This window comes from Molossus molossus, unplaced genomic scaffold, assembly GCF_014108415.1.
Source record: "Molossus molossus isolate mMolMol1 unplaced genomic scaffold, mMolMol1.p scaffold_m16_p_6, whole genome shotgun sequence".
NCBI classification, from domain to species: Eukaryota; Metazoa; Chordata; class Mammalia; order Chiroptera; family Molossidae; genus Molossus; species Molossus molossus.
In genome coordinates this window covers 45,359,532-45,373,073 of record NW_023425399.1, presented here as the reverse complement: position 1 = coordinate 45,373,073, position 13,542 = coordinate 45,359,532, and the positions used below count along the sequence as shown (strand labels likewise).

At 40.0% G+C, this 13,542-nt stretch overlaps 1 pseudogene; it reads right to left on the bottom strand.

Moving 5' to 3' along the window:
• Positions 1-9,913: 9,913 nt before the first annotated feature.
• Positions 9,914-10,645, bottom strand: LOC118619183 (annotated as a pseudogene).
• Between the last annotated feature and the right edge of the window lie 2,897 nt (positions 10,646-13,542).

The following is a 13,542-nucleotide window of genomic DNA, read 5'->3' as shown; positions in this document are numbered from 1 at the left end:
TACAGGATTTCCGATGCTTTAAATAAACTTCAATTTTTAACAATTCATTCAAAACCCCTTTGCAAATTTGAAAGCCTTATACAAATACAATTTTGATTAGTTGAAGAAATCAATGAGGCAATTATTTTGATTGAAGACAATGAAAGTACCCTAATTCTTCCAGAATTGCCATGGTGTGCCCAGTTCAAACTTTTGCAGAAAAGGGTTTGTTATTAACTGAATTGTGTCCTCCTCAAATTAATCTGTTTAACTCCAAATGTTACAGTGTTTGAAAATAGGGCCTTTAAAAAAGTAATTAAAGCCCTGGCCGGTTTGGCTCAGCGGTTGGAGCGTCGGCCTGCGGTACAGAGAGACCTGGGTTCGGTTCCCGCTAAGGGCACGTACCTCGGTTGCAGTTTGTCCCCGGCCCTGGTTGGTTGTGTGGGTGGCAGCCACTCGATGTGTCCCTTCGCATCGATGTTTCTCTCTCTCTCTCTTCCTCTCTCTCCCTCCCGCTCTATCTGAACAAAAAATGGAAAAATGTCCTCGGGTGAGGATTAAAAATAAATAAATAAATAAATAAAAATAAAAAAGTAATTAAAGTTAAATAAAATCATAAAGGTGGGGCCCTGAATCAGCAGCACTGGTGTCCTTAAAAAAGAAGAAGCGGCATCAAAGACCTCTGTCTCTCCATGAGCCCACAGAGTAAAGGCCATATGAGAACACAGCAAAAAGGTGGCTGGATACAAGCCAAGGAGAGAGACCTCATCAGAATCTAACCCCACTGACACCTTCACCTTGGACCTCTAGCCTCCAGAACTATGAGAAAAAACATTTCAGTTGTTTAAGCCAGTCTGTGGTACTTGGTTATGGTAGCTGAGGTTGACTAAAACAGGATCCCTCTGGGAAAAAAACTTCTGGCAAAAATGGGAGGGGTTGCACATTCTGTCTTTCTGTTTGAATCAAGAGGAGATTCTAAGGTGAAGTCCATAACTAGGTGCTTCTGAAGCCAACACGATGACTGAGGAGGAGGAAGAGGTGCATCAACCCTAGCCTGCACTAAGGTAGAGCCCGCAGACTCTTCTCTGCAGCCTGCTAGTCCTGGAGAGGCACAAATCAAGCACACTGTCAGGACAAATCCCCAGCAGCTAAGTAAATCACATAATAAGGCTGTCAGTCATTTTGACTGGATGACACGTGGCCCCAAAAGTACAACATTTATGAAATGTCATTGTGTCACTGCCCGATAACACCCACTGAGCTCCCTGCCAACTTCCCACCATCTCTTCTGGCACCTATATCACCAACACAGCTCTGGTCTCAGTCCTGGCTGCCTGGTACTATTCTTTTAAAGACAGGTTACCTCTGCACCTAAATAACAAGCAACAATTTTCTATTACAACTGGTCATCTCCACAGATGCTGCCTCACTGAAACACCTCATGGTGTTGGATATTTCCCAGGGGTAGTGTGTTCTTTTTTTCCTGTCCTGATTGTCACAGCAAACAGGTTCTTTATAAAACCAAGAACCCATTTTGAAAACTCTCATGTGGAGTTCTATAGACAAGTCCAATGTGTATGCTGGTGCCCTATTTTTGAAGTGATAAAGACATTTTCCAGGGGAAACACAGTGTAATGTTTGGGTTAGAAGCAGCATTATTGACTATTCAAATGGTGAAATGTTTCACAATGAGATGAACTACTTGGAAGGGGGTGTCTGGTTATTTACTCTAAGCATTAGATAGGAGATAAATAAGTGTCATCTAAGCTGAAAGCTGGACTCTTCTAGCAGGTTCAAACTCAAAGTTTATAAGAAACTGAAAATACATTCTAATTCTTGGTTTATCTCATTCTTTTCTTGGGTCTTAATAAGTCATTAAGTTTCTTTGAATCAAGCAAGTCTCCTCATTATGATGTGCCCATAAAACCAACTTCCTTTTGCTCTGAGAACTGTGAATAATAGCCCCGATACAAGGAAGTTTGAATACACATTGATAAAAATCAGATTTTCCGCATGTGATGAATATTAAAAATACCAAACTTTTATGATTTTTTGAATGTTAAGCAGTGTCCATAAGTCCAGGGTGACCTTGCGGTGTATGATACAGTGAGAAGAGAAAAGACAGGGCAAAGGCCCTCACATCTCACATATTTAATAATTTGTCTGTTCAGCCTTCAACCACTCATCTTTTAATACAGAAGCTGCCAGGCCACAGCTGTTTTTCATAAATATTTCTTAAAGCAGCCATTTTCCTGGGGCCTCATCAATCCGCTGTCAACTTGCCTTCCCAAGCTTTACAAGAGGCCCAGCCAGACCAACTTTCATTTTGGTTTCTCTCCTGACACCAAGTTAGTCTAAATTCAAGAACAAAAGTGCTCATATTTGTCCTTGTATGTCAAGGATTACTACTATTGAAAGGCTTTTCTATGATCAGCTTGTCAGTTTCTTTGCTGCTTAATCTCTTTCTTTCTCCTGTTCAATAGCCTCCTCTTACTTTCATACTGGAGAAACAGGAGGCTTTTGTTAAATCTTTCTCTCTTCCCTTTTTAAAAAACATAACAGAGTTAAAAGGCCAGCTCAGCCTGACCACCTGGGCAGACAGGAGGTGCTCTCTGGCTGGCACCCTAGCAGCCAGCTGTGACATTGTGCCTTGCCAGCTGTGTTAAGGCTCTGTTCAAGGGATTGTCCTGGCTCTGTTGGCAACCACCTCCTGTCCAGCCAGTGTCCCAGTCCCATTGTCCTCAGCTTCTCTTGTTTAATGCTGTTTTGTAAATTACTAAGTACTGGAAGTCTGTCACTCACAGTTCACATCCCATGTAAGGCCACACAGGAGAGGCAGAGCTGAATGTCTTGGTGGTGGTCTTTTACACCCCTAATGAGATCATTACCACTAACTAAATACAAGCCCAGCCTCATGACCCCTGGGGAGTCACGGAGGCTGTGTGGGACATCAATAACATCCCAAACCCCCACTCCCCTGCCTTCTGGCACTGAAAGCTAAACCTGTGATTAAAAGGCTGCTAAACTCTCTCCTGGTTCCCTCAGTCCCTGAGCATCAGACACTGGAGTAACACCCCTGGTGGGGCACTGCCCTTGGCCCAGCCCCAGGGTGGTCAGGAACTGGCTGGCCCAGGTTATCCACTAACTTGAGCACTTGGGGGGCCGACTTTAAGATGGCATGGTCCTGCCCTGGCCAGTATTGCTGAGTGGTTGGAGCATGGGCCCATACACCAAAAGGTTGCAGGTTTGATTCCCTGTCAAGGGCATATAGATTTGATCCCTGGTCCTGGTCAGGGCGCATGGGGGAGGCAATCAATTGATGTGTCCCTTAACATCTCTCTCTCTTTCTCTCTCTCTCCTCACCTCCTTCCCTTCTTTCCACTCTTTCTAAAAATCAATGGAAAAAATATCCTTGGGTGAGGTTTAGCGAAAAAAAATAAAGAAAGAAAGATGGCACAGTCCAGCCTTCCCACAGCTTTCACAGAGCCTGGAGACCTGCCCATGTGACACTCAGTCCCAAGTTTGGGCCTAACACCTAGTCTGGATTATAAAGTTGAGAAGGTGGGCAAGAAGTGAGGACTTTGTTTTTCATAAGCCACCAACATCTTCAAGATTGTCTTGAGTCTTGTTGGTATAACTTGACGTTGTGTTCGGTTGTCATTGTACCTAAACCAAGAGTGAATTTCTTCATTCCCTGGAGATGTGAAGATGGCCACCTGGACCCACCATCATAAACAAAGGTAAAGTGTAAGTGTGTGTGAGTGTGTGTGAATGTGTGCCTATAACTATGAGTGTATGAGTGTGTGCAAGTGTGTGTACATGTGTGAGTGTGTTGAGTGTATATGAGTGCAGGTGTGTGAGCATATTTGACTGTGTTCTGAGTATGTGTGTGTGTGTGTGTGTGAGCATGTGTGCTATGAGTAATCAATTATTTCTTATTACCTATAAATTTTCTCTATCTTTCCTTCTAAAAGAAATGGTAAAAAATGAAAATGTTACAAAGCAAATATTTAAAAGTACACATAAATAAATACATTTACCTACTTGCATTATATTTACAATAATTTATTTATTCTGGTAGATACCAAAATCTAATTATATTGGAATACCAAAATTCTATGTAATGTTCCTTTTTAATATAAATGATCCTGTGGCGAATGACTATTTCTAGTCTAATCATGTGGAATGGATCGATATACCCTTTTAATATGTATGCTTTGGGTTTCTCTTTCCTTTTGAAGGCACACCAATGTGAAACTTATGGTGGTTCTAGGACTTGGATATCCTAAAGAAATCTTAATTCTTGGGGTGTCCCATTTTATAATTGCCACTTCCATCAAGCAGGACATTAGGACATTTACTGCAGCATTTATACCCTGTTAAATTATGGCAGGAATAACCAAGAGAACTGTATACTCAAAAGAAGAAACAAACAAAGGTGTGCAGGGAATAGGAAGGGAAGGCCCACAGATATCAAGGAAACACACAAATGCAGGAAGAGCTAGTGGCATTTCTCATGAACGACTCTACCTCAAATGGAGCACTTAGACCCAGACCACCAATAAATAAATAAATAAATAAATCCTGGGATTATGTTTTGTTTATAGCAAATTATTGAAAATATTCTTTTCAAAATTTAAAGATTTTTTTTTTCTTTTTCCTTCCAATTTAAAAGAGGCATCACTGTGTTAACAAGTTTCCTTGTGGGCGGGCTCCTTCCTCAACTAAGTGCAGCAGTGTTTGGAGTTTGTTTTTTCATGTTTCTGGAAAAGTGATCTCTAAAAGTCAACTTCATCTAAAGCTGGGAGCCATTTAGAAGGATCAGAACTCAACCTCTCACACAAACAGCAGTGCCCTCGTGACTGCAGATAGCAAATCATTTTCAGACTCTTTTCATTCTGGGTATGCCCATACTCCCTGCTGATGAAAATGTCGTAAAATGAATTTAACGTCTTTCATGATGCAAGATGGGTTGGTGATTTACAAACACAAATAGTATAGAGCATGTCTCTCTGGGGGTACCATGTAGAACCCCATGCTGGCATTCTTGGCTCCAGAATGGGGTATCTGGAGCCTCCCTCCTTCATCTGAGAGGTCCCCTCACATTCCTTTCCCCTTCTCTCATGTGACAGGACTCAGCAGGACTCATGGCAACCCCAGGGGCTGCAGACTGGGGCTGGTTAAGCCCCACTTGCCAGAGTGGATGCCTCCTTCTCTGTGCAGGTGGGAGCCTGAATGGAGCAAAGCAAAGCAGACATGGAGGCATGTCTGATGTCCTGCACTCTCCTTGGCCCTCCTGTGAATTTATAGGATGTGTTCATTCCATGTCCTCCAAGCATCATTGCATTGCCAACACTGGCTGTGCTTATGAGAAGGAGATGGTGAGCTCATGCAGAAAATGAACCAAAAAAGTAATAAATGAACTAACAAAACCAAACAAATCTCATAGATATAGATATAGACAACAGAATAATAGTTACCAGAGGGGAAGAAGAGTAGAGGGAGGGCAAATTCTGTGTCAAATAGATGGTAACCGAAGGAAACTAGACTTTTGGTGGTGAACACACACTAGAGTATACAAATATCAAAGTATAATCTTGTACACCTGAAATTGATATAATGTTATTAACCAATGTCACCTAAATTTAATTAAAAAAAAAATAAGAATAAGAGAAAAGAAAATGAGTCTGTGATTTGATTGCTCCAGACCAGATTCTGCAAGAACAGCAAAGAGTTGGACCTTTCCATTCAAAGTACTGAATGGTGGTTAACAAAACTGCTCTCCTCCTGGTCAAAGAAAGTTCTCCAGTTCTACCCAATTGTTTACCTTTACAGCATGCCACCCATGCCACTATTTTCATTTTGATAATCAAATTGGACAGAACCTAAAACGTAAGCCCTTCCTTGCCCGAACTTGGACAGAAGAGTCTTGTTCTCAAAGCAGACCGTTGATGGTGGCATTAACCATGCAATTACTCTCAGCACCTGTGCCTCCCCACTTTGCTATGTGAAAGTGTCTTCCAGCAGAACATCACTTATGCTTTAAATAATTATTTAATAAATAAATATCAAGATTTTCATCAACCAAGAAGAGCTTTACTCCCCATGACTTAGCAAAGCAGAATCACTCTTTATAGAGCAATGACATTTTTAAAACATTAAGCTTGCTCCCTCTCCTTGCAAATAGCTAAACCAGAACAGATAAGGTGCATAGTAAAGGTTTTTCATTAAATTCTTTTCAAGTTTTATCTCAGGCATAAAAGTTTCTATGAAATAGAAACACAATTTCCAAGTTCAGGGAACTGGAATATAATTTTAGTCAGTCTTTTAAGAATATAGCTTTATCTGAGTGGATTTATTATATTATAATGTACTCCTACTTAATCTTGTGCAGGCTCCTCTTTGTGCATTTTGCTGTAGCCACACTGGCCTTTCTGTTTCTTAAACACTCCAAGGCTGATCCCACCCCACCACCTTTGCATTTGCTTTTCTCTCTGCCTGACTCACTCTTCCTCAGATTATAACATGGTGCCTCCTTCTCCCACTCAGATCTCAGCCCAAATGCCTTCATTTAAAACAGGACTTTTTGACTATCTCAGCACAAGGGGCTCCTAACCCCACTTCATTGTCTTAGAGAAATTTTTCCTTCTTTGAAATTGTCTTCTTGTTCACTGTCTATTTATATGAGAGCCTTGTCTCTTAATCTCCCAGAACAAAAATAATACCTGGCACATAATAGGCAATCAATAAATATTTGTTGATGGAATTAAGGAAAAGCTATTTGGTATCCTCATTTGGAGCCCATGTGGATATTTCTTGCTTCTTTTTCAAAATTATATTTTATGATGGCATCAAGCAAACTAGTCCACCAGGTTTGCCCCCATGGAGCCTGCACATTAATATATGTAATATACCATATTATATATATTATCTTGATACACTTGCCTTTGGTAACCAAATGTCTGCTGTGATCTTTACCCTCATAGTTATCATCCATAAAACTAAATACACTTCAAAGTACTCCTACATTAAGAACCCATAAAAACATGTGCTACAAGAGCTTAGAAGGATTCTTTCAAAAATCCATTCTACCAAGTTTTCCCTCCTCTTCTCCAGAGCTTCTTTTGCATAAAAGTACCATCTCCCACACTAAAGTAAGCTTGTGGGGAAATAAAGTACTTCAGGCCATAACAGGTTTGGGTTGACCGCCTCCCCCCCCCCATACAAACACACTGTGGTTATGCTATCCATTTAAAATATAGTTAAATTTGTTTCTGTTTATATTTCATTTTAGGGCTTTTCCATATTGTTGTTTACTTAATTTTTCTGAGTATGTAAAAGTAAACATGGTTCAAAAGTCAAATCTATACCAAAAGGTATTCTAAGAAAAGTGTCACCTTCACCTCTAGTTGCTTCCACTCCATTCCCACCCCCAACCCCCTACTCCATTCTCCTCCCACTCTCTTCCCATGTACCAACCCATTTCCTACAGGTAACTAATCTTGTCGATTTCTAGTTTGTTCTCCTTGTATTTGTTTCTGCAAATAAGTGCATATTTTTAAATTTTCCACTCTTTCTTGCACAAAAGGAAGCAGAGTATAGATACTCTTTGCACTTGCTTTCTTCACTGAACAACATGTCCTGGAAATCACTCCATAGCAGTTCTTAATAACCCACTTTGATGTTTTTTACAACTGGCTAGTATTCCACTGAGTAGATGTGCCATGGTTTATTCAAATACTCTCTTATGATTGGGCTTGTAAGCAGTTTTCAGTATTTTTCAGTTATAACAATGCTATAATGAATAACCTTGTATACATGTATTTCGCAATGTTAAAGGTGTGTCTTTAGAGTAAATTCCTAGAATCAGTATTGCTTGGGCCAAAGGCAAGTGCCTAAGTAGTTGCGTCAGCTTTTCCAAGTTGGATTCTCATCAGTGTGTGTGAGAGCATCTATTTCCCCCACAGCTTCATTAACAGGGAACTTTTTAAATGTTTTCCAATCTCATAGATGAGAAATGGTGTTTCAGAGTAATTTTTTTTCCAACCCACAGATTTTATTCAGATTTCATAGAGTATCCTACTTGACCTCTGTAGTAAGAATTTTTGAGGTCCAGGATCACCTGTTGCATTTCAGTTGTCATGTTTCTTTAGTCATTCTTCATCTGGATCACTCTTAGTCATTCTTTGTCCTCTTAATTTTGACATTTTAAAGAGATGGGGCCAGTTGTTTTGTAGAATGTCCCTTGATTTGAGTTTGTCTGATACTTTGTCAAATTTGGGTTACTTAGGTGGCAGGAACACCCTAGAAGTGACTGTATTCTTCTCATTGATCCCATCAGGTAACAAGCGATTGTGACTTGTTTCCATATTGGTGTTGTTAACTTTGATTGCCAAATCCTGGACCTCTCCTCCAAGTTTATCTGCTATAAAGTTATTTTCCTCTTTGTAATAAGTAACTAACCTGTGAGGAGATTATTTGAACCAATGTGACTATATTGTTCCTTCTTTTTAGTACATTGATGGCTCTTGCCTGAATCAAATTACTATAATGACTGCCAGATAGTGATTTTTAAACTCTATCATTCCTTCTGCATGTATTAATTAACACTTTGCTGTATGAGTTTTTTCTTTTTTAAAATTTATTTACTTCTGTCAGTATGAATCCATGGAGTCCAATTTTATTCAATGGGTTATAATCCATTACTGTCACTTATTTTGATGCTCAGATTGTCCCAGATTTGGCCAGTAGGAGCTCCTTCAAGCTGGCTTCGGTTCCCGTTATTCCTTGAGCACATTCTTATCTCTGGCAAAAGATGGTCCAGGCTCACTCTCCCAGCCCCGGCCCTGGACACAGCCACTTTGCTAAGAACACCTGATTCTTTTTAGTGAGAAGCGATGTTGGAACCCAAGGTCTGGACGCTAGGTGTGCTTATAGCCACTGAGCTGTCATTGCTCATGTCCTTTTAATGGACAGACTGAGGAAAATAGCCATTTTACATCATTCTTGCCTTTCACCATTTTATTTGTAGCTACTTTCTCTCACCATGAGAAGCCCGGTGCCCAACAAAATCAATATATTTATTTCTTTGCTCAATTCTATAATACATGTAAACTTGTTTCAGAATTACTATACCCACACCACTAGCAACAATAAATCTACTCATCTATTAAGTCAAATTTAACTTTTCTTTGCAGTTCTTTTGGTCCTTTTATTTTCAGACTGAGAAACATGAAAGCACTATAGCCAAAGGTACTTGGAAGCTTTTCCCTCTTTTCTTTAATGTGGTTGTTACCCATCTGGTATATAGTTAATTTGTTTCTGTTTGTTTTCAACTTTGAAGTTAAAAAAATATCTTTGTTGATTTAACTTGGCGTTTTAATTTGTTATTGTTATTGCTAAGCCTCACCCAAGGATATGTTTCCTCATTGATTTTTTTTTTAGATAAGGTGAAAGGGAGGGAGGGAGAGAGAGAGAAAGAGAGATTGATGTGTCCACATCGATTGATTGCCTCCTGTTCAGTTTGGGAATTGAATCTGCAACCCAGGTATGGGCCCCTGACCAGGAATCGACCCCATGACCCTTAGGTCTGCAAGCTGATGTTCCAACCGCAGAGCCAGACCAATCAGGGCTTAACTTTTGGCATTTTAATTATGATGTGATTTGCTATGTTTGGAGTTCAACTTATTTGGTACTCTCTGCACTTTCTGGACCTGGATAGCTATTCCTTTCACCATGTTGAGGAAGTTTTCAGCCATTATTTTTTTAAATGGTTTTTTTTTTGGTCCCTTTTTTTGGTCTGGGACCCCATGACTCAAACATTAGTATTCTTGATGTTGCCCCAGAGGTCCCTTAAGCTATCCTTTTTTTATTTTTATTTACTTATTTATTTATTTTTTGATGTTTCTTATTTATTTGTTACTCTTAGAAAAGTTCAGTTTTTACTGGACTTAGAGGTAGACGCTCTCAGATAGGACAGCCTACATCTCTTGGCGATCTGTTCCTGGCGTTTTTCTTTTGTCTCCTTTATTCTCTTAGCCAAAAGTTTAGCATATTCTGCAGCCTCTTCCTTATTTTTCTCAGTACATTGTTTCTTCAGAGCACTATGCCAACGTTTGTGTTGCAGGACACGTGGAGTAACAAGGTGCTGAATCTTGGGTGCTTTAGTCCTGGGATTCTTACCATCTTTGTTTAGGGGCTTTCTCACAATATATTGGCCGACATCATCTTTTTTAGAGAGATTGAAAAGTTTGCAAATTCTGCTAGCTCTTTTGGGACCCAGGCAATGAGACACAGTAGTATCAGTGAGACCAGGAATATCTTTCTCCCTTTTTTTTATAATGACCAAATTGAAAACACTGAGATCGGCATCTACAACGCAACCCCAAAGAGATTTGCGCTTCCTCTCTCTGGTCCTCTATAGCAGGAATGCCCCTTGCTTAGGGGGACACGGCCATAGGTCAGGATGCCCTGCTTCATGAGGAAACCTTGTTTGTCATTTCCACCACTGATTCGAACCACATAAGCCTTCCATTCTTCATCCAGGGCATGAGCAGCAACTTCTGTGGCCATACGGTTCTCATAAAAATGTTCAAAGTTTGCGTTCATCTTCCACTTCAATGAGTTTCTGGCAGCCAGTGGCTGGGAAAGAGGTGTTTAGCTTCATCTCAAAGCAGCTGATCACCTCCAAGGTGCCACGAGAAAGAGAACTATCCCTTTTTTTAAATTCCTATTCCTTTTTGCTGTTCTGATTGAGTGTTTTCCACTACCTTGTCTTCCAAATCAGTGATTGGATTCTCTGCTTCATTCTCAGCTGTTGAATCCATCTAATGTATTTTTCATTTCAGTTATTGTATTCTTTATTTGTAACTTTTATTTTTATGTTTTATATCTCCTTTTTTATATTTCTTATTTCTTTGTTGAAGTTCTCACTGAAGTCACTGAACTTATTTTTTTTACTTTATTTTAAAAAATTATTTTTTTCTTTATTGATTTTCAAGAGAGAGGAAAGGAGAGGGGGAGAGATATAGAAACATCAATGAGAAAGAACATCGATTAACTGCCTCCTGCATGCTCCCCACTGGAGATTTGGCCCACAACCTAGGCATGTGCCCTGACTGGGAATCGAACCAGCAACCTCTTAGTGCATGGGTCGATGTTCAACCACTGAGCCATACCTGCTGGGCTTTTTAACTTTATTGTTATTGTTGACATTATTTGCACTCTTTATCTGATCGATTGCTTATCTCTATTTTATTGAGTTTTTTCCTGAGGTTTTGTTCTGGTCTTTCATTTGACATATTTTTCTGTCTCCTCATTTTGGCTGTCTCTCTGTTTGCTATGAATTAGCAGAAACAGCAAATTTTCTTGGTCTTGAAGGAGTAACCTTGTGTAGGAACTATTCCTTTGCAGACTGCATGTGCTGGGTGTCTTCGGCAGGCCAGCTGGACCTAGAGTGTGCATTGGGCTATGGGAAGTTCTAGGGGGCTGTCTCAGAGTAATTTAAATTTGTATTTCTTCTAATATTAATAAAGCTGAACACCTTTTCATGTATTTAAGGGCCATTTTATGCCTTCTTGTGAATTGTCTGTTCATGTCTTTTGTTCATTTTTATATTCAATTTTTGCTCTTTTTTTCTTTAAGTGTTAAGAAATCACTCTATATTGGAGATATTGACCCTTTATCTGTGGTATATGTTGGAAATATTTTCTCCCAGTTTGTCACTTGCCTTGTAAATTTGGTTATGGTGTATTCTGTCAGGCAAACTTCAAATTTTATTTTATGAAGTTTTACTTATTGATTTTCTTTGGACTTTGAGACACAGTTAGAGAGCCCTTCCTTGACTCCAGGTTACACAGGAGTTCACTGCATTTTCTCCAAGTGCTTCTATAGCTTCCTTTGTTTTTGGTTTTTGGGTTTGTTTGTTTGTTTTACATTCAGATCTCTAATTCTTCTGGATATTATTCTTGTGTATGGTGTGAGGTATGGATCTATTTCATTTTTTCCTAAACTATTCAGTTTTCAGAGCATCACTGATTAAAAGTCCCATTCTTTTAAAAACTGCCTTTGAGAGTGAGGAGGAGGAAGGAAGGAAGGAAGGAAGGAAGGAAGGAAGGAAGGAAGGAAGGAAGGAAGGAAGGGGCAGCAAGGCATGTTTCTCATCTCAGACAAATCTCAAATGATGAGCACATGCAGTGAGGGTGTGCCTGACTCTCTAGGGGCCTGTGAGCTCTGCCCACACCACAGAGCAGCTGTTCCTTTTCAGGCCTGAGCTTGTGTCCAGGACCAGTGGTTAAAAGCCATGTTCATGCGGAAGGGAGGCCTGGGTCAGTAGCTCTGAAGTGACAGCTGTTTCCTGAAGAGTCTGTGTAGCATCCAGTTGGTCAGAGCCAGCATTTCTAATTTGCTGGCACCAGCTGATCTCTACAATTACCCACACCATCAGACAAATCAGCAAAAGCACACGGGCCCCCAGGCTCTGTGCTGGAAGGGTGTATACAATGAGACATTACCTACAAAGAGATCTGTAGAAGGAAACCTTCATTTTTTTAGGCACTGGGTCCCCCTGTGCTTCTTGGTGCCTCATGTTACTCTGACCCTTTTCGGCATGGAAGTCTCTGGAAACTTGGACAATGGAAGCTTCTTGAGATGTTATAATTTGGGGTTAATTTTGTAACCTGGATTGCTCTGATAGGTCAGAATCTTATTTCAGGGTCTCCTCCAAACTAAACTCATCCAGAACAATAAGAGTACTGAAAGTATCTAACCTCAAGGACTCACCCTGGCTAGACACTCTATAGACACTGCCTCTTTTACCTTCTCACAACCCTGTAAGGTTTGCTTTATTATTATATCCATTAGCAGGTGGGAAAAATTAGGCTCAGACATGTTGCATTACTTTCTGAGGTCATCCAGTTGATGGTGCATCAGTGGTAGAGTAGAATTTGAATCTAGTACCCTCCTTTGTGACTACTATGTCTCCTCCCTGGTCAGACCAGTTGTCCATTGTCACCATGTTTAATAAGAAATAAAAAAATATGATGGATTTGAGATGCTTAATTGTCACTTGTTAATTTCACTACTTGCAGGGAGTTATTTGTGTCCCTGTCGATTGGCACTCCAGCTCTGGGTTGTTTTGAACAAACCCAGGCCCACCCAGCAGGAGAGTCTAAAAGAAATCGACAAATTGAACTGTCCATGTGACATCTTCAAAAATAACCGTTATGTGTTTTCCACAGGTAATACAATAATAAGTAGGAAAAAATGATTTTCTAGGTAGATCAGGTGCCAGTTATAAATTTAAAATGCAAATGGTGTGAGTTAGCTCCACTGAAAAAGTCCTGGGTACAGCTGACTAACATTAAATACAAAATGTCTTTCTGTCTCTGGCATTCATTTGCCAGTCACATTGTCAGTTAAAAGTAGTCATTTTGAAAGCAGTAATTCATTCTCTACAGTCCTTCCTTAACACAATTTCAGCCTGCAATTTATATGATAGGAAAATTACAACCTCAGTGCACTATATTATGTGATATAAATGTTATTTCAATTAAGCCTGCCAGG